The following is a 7738-nucleotide window of genomic DNA, read 5'->3' as shown; positions in this document are numbered from 1 at the left end:
CCAGAATTGCACTCCTCTGATGGTTAGAAACCTTCGTCTAATTTCAAGCCTAAATTTCCTAACTGACCATTTATATCCGTTTGTCCTCGTGTCCACATTAGCACTGAGCTGAAATAATTCCTCTCCTTCCCTGGTGTTTATCCCTCTGATATATTTAAAGAGTGCAATCATATCTCCTCTTATCCTTCTTTTGGTTAAGGAAAACAAACCGAACTCCTCAAGTCTCCTTTCATATGACAGCCTTTCCATTCCTCGGATCATTCTAGTAGCCCTTCTTTGTACCTGTTCCAGTTTGAATTCATCCTTCTTAAACATGGGAGACCAAAACTGCACACAATACTCCAAATGAGGTCTCACCAACGCCTTATATAACGGGACTAGCACCTCCTTATCCCTACTAGAAATACCTCGCCTAATGCATCCCAAGACCGCATTAGCTTTTTTAACGGCCACATCACATTGCCTACTCATAGTCATCCTACGATCAACCAGGACTCCTAGGTCCTTCTCCTCCTCTGTTACTTCCAACTGGTGCGTCCCCAGCTTATAACTAAAGTTCTTGTTAGTCATCCCTAAATGCATAACCTTACACTTCTCACTGTTGAATTTCATCCTGTTACTAATACTCCAGTTTACAAGGTCATCAAAATCTCCCTGGAGGATATCCTGATCCTTTTCCGAATTGGCAATACCTCCCAACTTGGTGTCATCCGCAAACTTTATCAGCCCACTCCTACTCTTGGTTCCCAGGTCAGCGATAAATAGATTGAATAAAATCGGACCCAAAACCGAACCTTGAGGATCTCCACTGGTAAACCCCCTCCAACCCGACAGTTCCCCCTTCAATACGACCCTCTGCAGTCTCCCCTTTAACCAGCTCCTTATCCACCTCTGGATTTTCATTTCGATCCCCATCTTTTCCAATTTAACCAGTAATTCCTCATGCGGTACCGTATCAAACGCCTTACTGAAATCAAGATATATTAGATCCACCGCATTTCCCTTGTCTAAAAAATCTGTTACTTTCTCAAAGAAGGAGATCAGGTTGGTTTGGCATGATCTACCTTTTGTAAATCCATGCTGTAATTTGTCCCAGTTGCCATCGGCCTCATGCTCCGTAACCACTCTCTCCTTTAAAAATTTTTCCATGATTTTGCATACTACAGATGTTAAACTAACAGGCCTGTAGTTACCCGGGTCACTTTTTTTCCCCTTCTTGAATATAGGAACTACATTAGCTAATCTCCAGTCAAATGGTACAATCCCCGAGTTTAGAGATTTATTAAAAATCATCGCTAACGGGCTTGCAATTTCACTCGCCAATTCCCTTAATATTCTAGGATGAAGATTATCTGGGCCCCCCGATTTACTTCCGTTTAGCTGTTCAAGTTTGGCTTCTACCTCAGATACCGTAATGTCTACCTCCATATCTTCATTCCCATCAGTCCCTCTACCACTATTCCTTAGCCCTTCATTAGCCTCATTAAAGACCGAGGCAAAATATTCGTTCAGATATTGTGCCATGCCAAGATTATCCCTAATCTCCACTCCGTTTAAAGTTTTAAGCGGTCCCACTTCTTCTTTCTTGGTTTTCTTCCTATTTATATGGCTAAAAAACCTTTTGCTATTGGTTTTAATCCCCTTCGCTAGGTCCATCTCCACCCGGCTCTTTGCCTTTCTCACTGCTTCCCTACACCCTCTGACCTCAATAAGGTAGGTTTCTTTGCTAATCCCTCCCATTTTCCACTCCTTGTACGCTTTCTGTTTTTTCTTAATGACCCCTCTAAGATGCTTGCTCATCCAGCTCGGTCTAAAACTGCTACCTACGAGCTGTTTTCCCTTTCTCGGGATACATGCCTCTGACAACTCCTGCAACTTACGCCTGAAGTAACCCCAGGCGTCATCTGCCTTTAGATCCCTAAATATGTTAGTCCAGTCCACTTCCCTAACTAGTCGCCTTAATTTAGTAAAGTTAGCCCTTTTGAAATCGTATACCTTAGTCTCAGATGCAATATTGATTATCCTCCCATTTATTTTGAAATGAATTAGCTCATGATCACTCGAGCCAAGGTTGTCCCCTACAACTATTTCCTCAACAAGGTCCTCGTTACTCACCAAAACCAGATCTAAAATGGCATCCCCCCTCGTCGGTTCAGCAACTACTTGATGAAGGAATTCATCAGCTATCACGTCTAGGAAAAGCTGAGCCCTATTATTATTACTATTATAATCATTGGCTAACGTGCTATCTTGTCTTGCTGCAAAACCTATCCTGGGGTGTGGAACTGCCTACCCCGTCACTTTCCCCTGCTTATGGAAAATCTATATATTCTATTGTAATTAATTAATTAACAGTGTCTCTGAGCCTAATAAGCCCACTCTGCCAGCACTGTGTGTAATAAAGTCCTATTCTTGACCTCTACACGGTGTAGATTTATGTCCTTCACAGACACCTGCTGAATAAAGAGGAGATTCAGCATCCAGCTTGGCTGAATGTGTCTCCTCTCCCCACAGCTTGGTGATCTTTTGAGGAAATGGAGAAGACTGCCTTTGACTAGCTGTACATCGCTTGCAAAAGAAACAGGTCTTTTTGGTGACAAGTGTTGAAAGGAGCCATTAGACAAATGTGGAGACAGGAAAAATGTCCCCCAATTGAACTGGCATCTGTGGATGCCGAAGCCACAACACAGAGCGCTAAACACTATATGAGAACGGGTGGTGTCAGCAGAGTCTCTACCAAAGCCTTTTCCCACCAGCAGGGGCCTCTCTGTGCCCAGAACTCCTGGTAGCGTGATGGCTGCAGGCAGTGGAGAACTCCATTTTGGCATCTGTTTGTCGGTGAACATCTGCAGTGGCTATTAAAAGGTCTCTAGATAGTGATCTTTGTGAAGAGCTGGCTGAAGAACCTTCCTACTAACCAGGAGAGCCTGGCTTGGCCTGCCAGTTCTTCCTCGCCGAACCTAGTGTGTCTGTTGGCTCCTTTTTTGTATCTCTTTTCAGAAAAAGAAAAGATCTGTCAGCAAAATCCTTCTAAGTGCTTGTTCAAGACAGAGAGAGCCTTCCTTGTGGCTAAGTCTTGGTGCCATGGGGCATGCCTCACTGCAGCACCTCCTGCTCACCATCCTAGCAATTAGCTCTGGTTCACCGGTGCATTCATCTAGTAGCATCTGGCCACCATCTGTTCTATCATTAGGACCCATGTTGCTCTCAGGACTTCAGTGTCCTCTTATGGACACAGCCCTCTGGCTGTGCCCCACTCAGTTCTCTCCCCCCTGCTGGGTGGGGGGGGGATGTCCCTCTACCCAGACACTTGCCTCAGTGGCCGGCTGCAGTCCAGGGTGTAGCCACCTGTGTCAGTGGCTACTGAGGCAAAAGGTGTGAACCTCCAACCCTGCCATCTGTTTCCCTGGACCATTTCCCAACAGACCTAGAACCTTCCTCCACCTTTGTATCAGGGCCTTTGTCTGGCAGTAGTCAGCCAGGAGGTCACTCATGCACCCCTTACCCCAGCACTACTCTGATCATGGTGCCCTCGCTGCTCCTTCCTCCCTTCCTTCCTTCATGGCAGCCAATCCTCCCTCCTCAAACTCCAAGGAGTGACTAACTCTTGCTGTGCTAAGCAGCTCTTTATATATGGGCTGCTCCAGCAAGCCTTCTCCTGATTGGCTCTCCCAATAAGCCCTTTCTTGATAGGCTGGGTTCTGCACAACCTCTTCAAGGCTGCCTTAATCTTTCTCCTGCTTGTTTGGGGCAGACAGCCCACCACACGTGGAAAGTGGCAAATGAGAAGTCTGGAGCTGAAGGAAAGGTTACCATGACTCAGAACTGAGCTGAGGTTACTGCGACTGAAACACAGATCACTAACCATTATATGATCACAGTGACTGGTGGGAGAGGCACATGTTAGAAGCCCTCTGTCTACTCAGCTGTGGCTTTCTGTGCACAGAGAGCCAGACACCTCAAGGTCTGCAAGTCTTGAGGGAAATGGGGAATGTCTGTACTTTAGAATTTGCAGGTGTTGACTTGAACCATCAAATGAAACAGTTGCAAATACTTTCTTCAGGCAGGCACCATGGCTTAGCTGGCTAAAGCACCTGTCTAGTAAACAGGAGATCCTGGGTTCAACTCCCAGTGGTGCCTTGCCATATGGCTTTTGTCTCCTCTGCCCACATTTTCCTATGTCTTCCTAGGAAACAGAAGAGGCCTCCCTTGGTATCCAAGTCATTGCTTGCTAAGGAAAAGGCTTCTTTGGAGAGAAGCATTGGAAACAATCAAATCACAAACCTGGAGTTGATGAAAAGGCTGCTATGACTGGCATTGGCATGGCGGTTGCTTTGACTGCAATTGCTGCAACACGAGAGCCTGCGCCACACATCCTTGTGATTCCCTGGAGATGTTCACACACAGATGTCATGTCACCTTCCTTTTGATTGTCATTGATGAAAAATGGAGCGGTTGGGAGAAAAGTCCCAGAGAGTCGCACCGTGGCTAAGCTGGGTGACTCGCCTGCCAGGTAAAGTGGAGTTAGGGATGCAGCTCCCAGTAGTGCCTTAACAAATGTGTCTGCTCTTCCCACCTTTTGGTGAATCTTTTGCGGAAACAGAGAAGACTGCCTCTGCCTTGCAATGCAAATGCTTGCAAAAGAAACCAGTTGTTTTTTCTGACAAGTGTCAGAAGGAGGCACATAAGAAATGTGGAGACAAGGAAAAGGTCATCGTAACTCAACTTGCATCCATGGCTCTTGAGGCCAGAACGCAGAGCACTAAGCATTGTACGAACACAGCAAAATCTAAACTTTACACCTTATTACACTAGGCAGTAGTTAGGTCAAGCAATTTTCTCATCCTACTGGATGTTACCCTCCTTAATACATAGAATTCCCCCTAAAACCTGGATTACTGTCCTCAGATGACCTTCATTGCGCTAGGTGCTGTACAAGCCCTCGCCAACACTGGGACACCCAGGGGGTTCCCCTCAATCTCCCTGAGCCTCTGCAGCCCAACTTCTTCTAACTCCATCTGGATCACACACACACACACCCTGGCAAAAAAACAAACCAAACTGGGCGGGGCAGCTCCTGGGGGCGGGGCTCTGGCACAGCCTAGGGGCGGGGCAGCTCCTGGGGGCGGGGTTCTGGCAGAGATGGGGCTAGTTCCCACCTCAGACAGTCCCTGGCCCGGTGAGTGTGGCAGCTGCAGCCTGGGTTGGGCTTGAAGGAGCCAGGAAGGGGCCGGAGCAGTGGGGGGCTGGTAGGAAGGAAGCAGGAAAAACAAGGAAAAGAGCTGTGGGGCAGCTCCTGGTGGCTGGGCTTTGTAAGGTGCAAGACACTGCTGGTGCTGCTGCCTCCAGTGTGTGCTGGGAGCTGGGGCTGAGCTCCGGGCTGCTGCTGCGGCACCAGAGGGGCTGCTCCAGGGACAGACTTTCACTGAAACACTTTCTGTGCCCATCTGAGGTGGGGCAGCCCTGGGTGGGCAGAAGAGAGACTCCACACACAGGTCCCAGAAGCTGAGGGTCTCGCAGCCCCTGGGGATCTGCTCTTGGGTGGGGTCTGGACAGCGATGGAGCCCCTGCCTCATGCTGCCTCAGGTGTAGTGTGAGAAACTGCTGTGTGTAGGAATTTGCTACTTATGGTGCACTGAGCATGCTCACATGAACTGAGCATGCTCAGTAAATCTGCTGAAGCCACTTCCCTTCACCCTGCCCTTTCTCAGGATCAGATTCTGCAGATTGCTATTTACAGGGTGTCATAAACGTATAGCTACAGGTAGCATAAAATACCCTGTAAAGGGTTAAAAAGGTCAGATAACCTGGTTGGCACATGACCAAAAGGACCGATAAGGGAAGAAAATACTTTCAAATCTGTGGGGGAAGGTTTTTGTTTTCATGTTCCTTTGTTCTCTCTGGGTCAGCGAGGAACCAGGGCATGGAAAATACATCTCCCTAAGCACGTGGCACAGAAAAACCTTAGAGTTCTGTCCATAGGCAGGTCCCTGCAGACCTTGCTGAGTCACAAGGCGTATCTGCCTTCTCTCAATGGGTCGATTGTGTAGCTGATGGTCCTTAATGGACCATCAAGCAGGCTACGCAGAACTGACACCAGCTTGTCTGGCTGGGGTGTTCCCTGGAAGCAGAGCACAAGTTTGAAATATGGGCAGCATAGAGCCAATATTCATAACGTCAACTTCAAAAATGATACACATCTAGAGATGGCATCATTATAATCAGCCAATCAGAACCTCTCCATAGACCCCTTACACGACAACCTTTCTACAATATTGGCTGCAAATATAGAACAGTGGTCGCAATGGTGATCTATACAGTTACAGATTATGTCACTAACGTCACAGGAGGTGACACGGCATCAGTGAGACTGATACTGGAATAGCTTCCAGTTTTGGTGTCCTCATTTGAAAAAGATGTTGTGAAACTGGAGCTGGGGCAGCAAAGAGCCACCAAATGTCCTGAGGGCTGGAGAAAAATGCCTTCTAGTGAGCTATAGAAAGAGCTCAACCTGTCCAGCTTATCAAAAGAAGATTGAAAGGTGACTTAATTGAAGTGTTGAAGTGCATTAATGGAGAGAAAAGATTGGATATTAAAGGGCTTTTTAATCTAGCAGAGAAAAGCATAACAAGACCCAATGTCTGGAAGGTGAAAAGAGACAAATTCATATTACAACTACGGCACAAAGATTCAACAGCGAGGAAGATTTACCCCAGGAACAAGCTACCAAGGAAAGTGATGGATTCTCCATCTCCTGATGTCATTTCATGAAGACTAGATGGCTTTCTGGAATGTGTTTGCCCCAAAAGTAGCTCTTATTTCCTACAGGAGGCCTGTGATATGCAGGGGGTCAGATTAGATGCTCTAATTGTCTCTTCTGGCCATAAAGTCGACTAATTTCTGAAAAACTGAGTGTAGCATTGGGAGCAGTGTCTGATGTTTCCCTGTCTAGCCGGCTTGCTGCCTAGAACGAACGCTCCTTGAGTGGGGTGATCCACAGGGAGTAGCTCAAACCTCCAAAGTGCCTGGCCAGGGGCAGGACATTGGCCCAGCAAGGGAGGGGTGTGGCAGTGACATCACAAAGGCCTTTTGCAGGACCTCAGCCTATTGGTCGAAGGTGGTGGGGAGGTGGTGACCTCACAGAGAGATGCTGACATCAGCCAGGCAGGACAGGGGTGAGGGGCCAGGGAAACCTCAGAGACCCCTGTGGCTTTGCTTCAGCAAGTCTCCTTCTCCAGGTCTCTCTTTGAGGACTGAGGGAGTATTCGGGTTCACGGACGTGAGCGCCAGGAGGAACCTCTTTTGAGTTTTCTCCTTCCCTTTTAGTGATTTTACTGGAAAACAGCCGTCCCTGTTTAGAAGGTAAGAGCCTCCTGGAGGTTTGAAACCTGTTCAGTCTGATCCAGCTGGTGACAGTTGAATTCTAGGCATGGAAAACAGGAGCTTAAGAAGGCAGAATTTTATTGCGCACCTGAGATTTTCTCTCTTAGAATCACTGGGGCCATTAGGGTTTGTCCTTTTTCTTTCACCTTTTCCTCCATCCCTCCCTCCTTTCTCTTCGTCTCTTGCTTCTTTTGTCCTTTCTCCTGTTCCCCTCATGAGGGAGGTGTGTGTGTGTGTGGGGCAGTGCTCTGCCGCTCCCACTGTGGGAGGTCCACCCAAAAATGTGGGGTTGAAATAGTGCTCGGGCAGTGATCCCCACCAGTGACCTGGGCCATCCTTTGGGCTCTCCGGTGAG

At 47.7% G+C, this 7738-nt stretch overlaps 1 non-coding gene across 1 annotated transcript; it reads left to right on the top strand.

Annotated features, from left to right (window-relative positions):
* The first annotated feature begins 4066 nt into the window (after window positions 1-4066).
* On the top strand, window positions 4067-4140 carry TRNAT-AGU. Its single transcript has one exon. It is a non-coding gene; the product is annotated as a tRNA-Thr (tRNA).
* The last annotated feature ends 3598 nt before the right edge of the window (window positions 4141-7738 follow it).

The sequence above is a fragment of the Mauremys mutica genome, unplaced genomic scaffold (genome assembly GCF_020497125.1).
Source record: "Mauremys mutica isolate MM-2020 ecotype Southern unplaced genomic scaffold, ASM2049712v1 Super-Scaffold_100084, whole genome shotgun sequence".
Classification (NCBI taxonomy): Eukaryota; Metazoa; Chordata; order Testudines; family Geoemydidae; genus Mauremys; species Mauremys mutica.
Note: the sequence above shows the minus strand (reverse complement) of the source record. Positions and strands in the feature narration are given on the sequence as shown.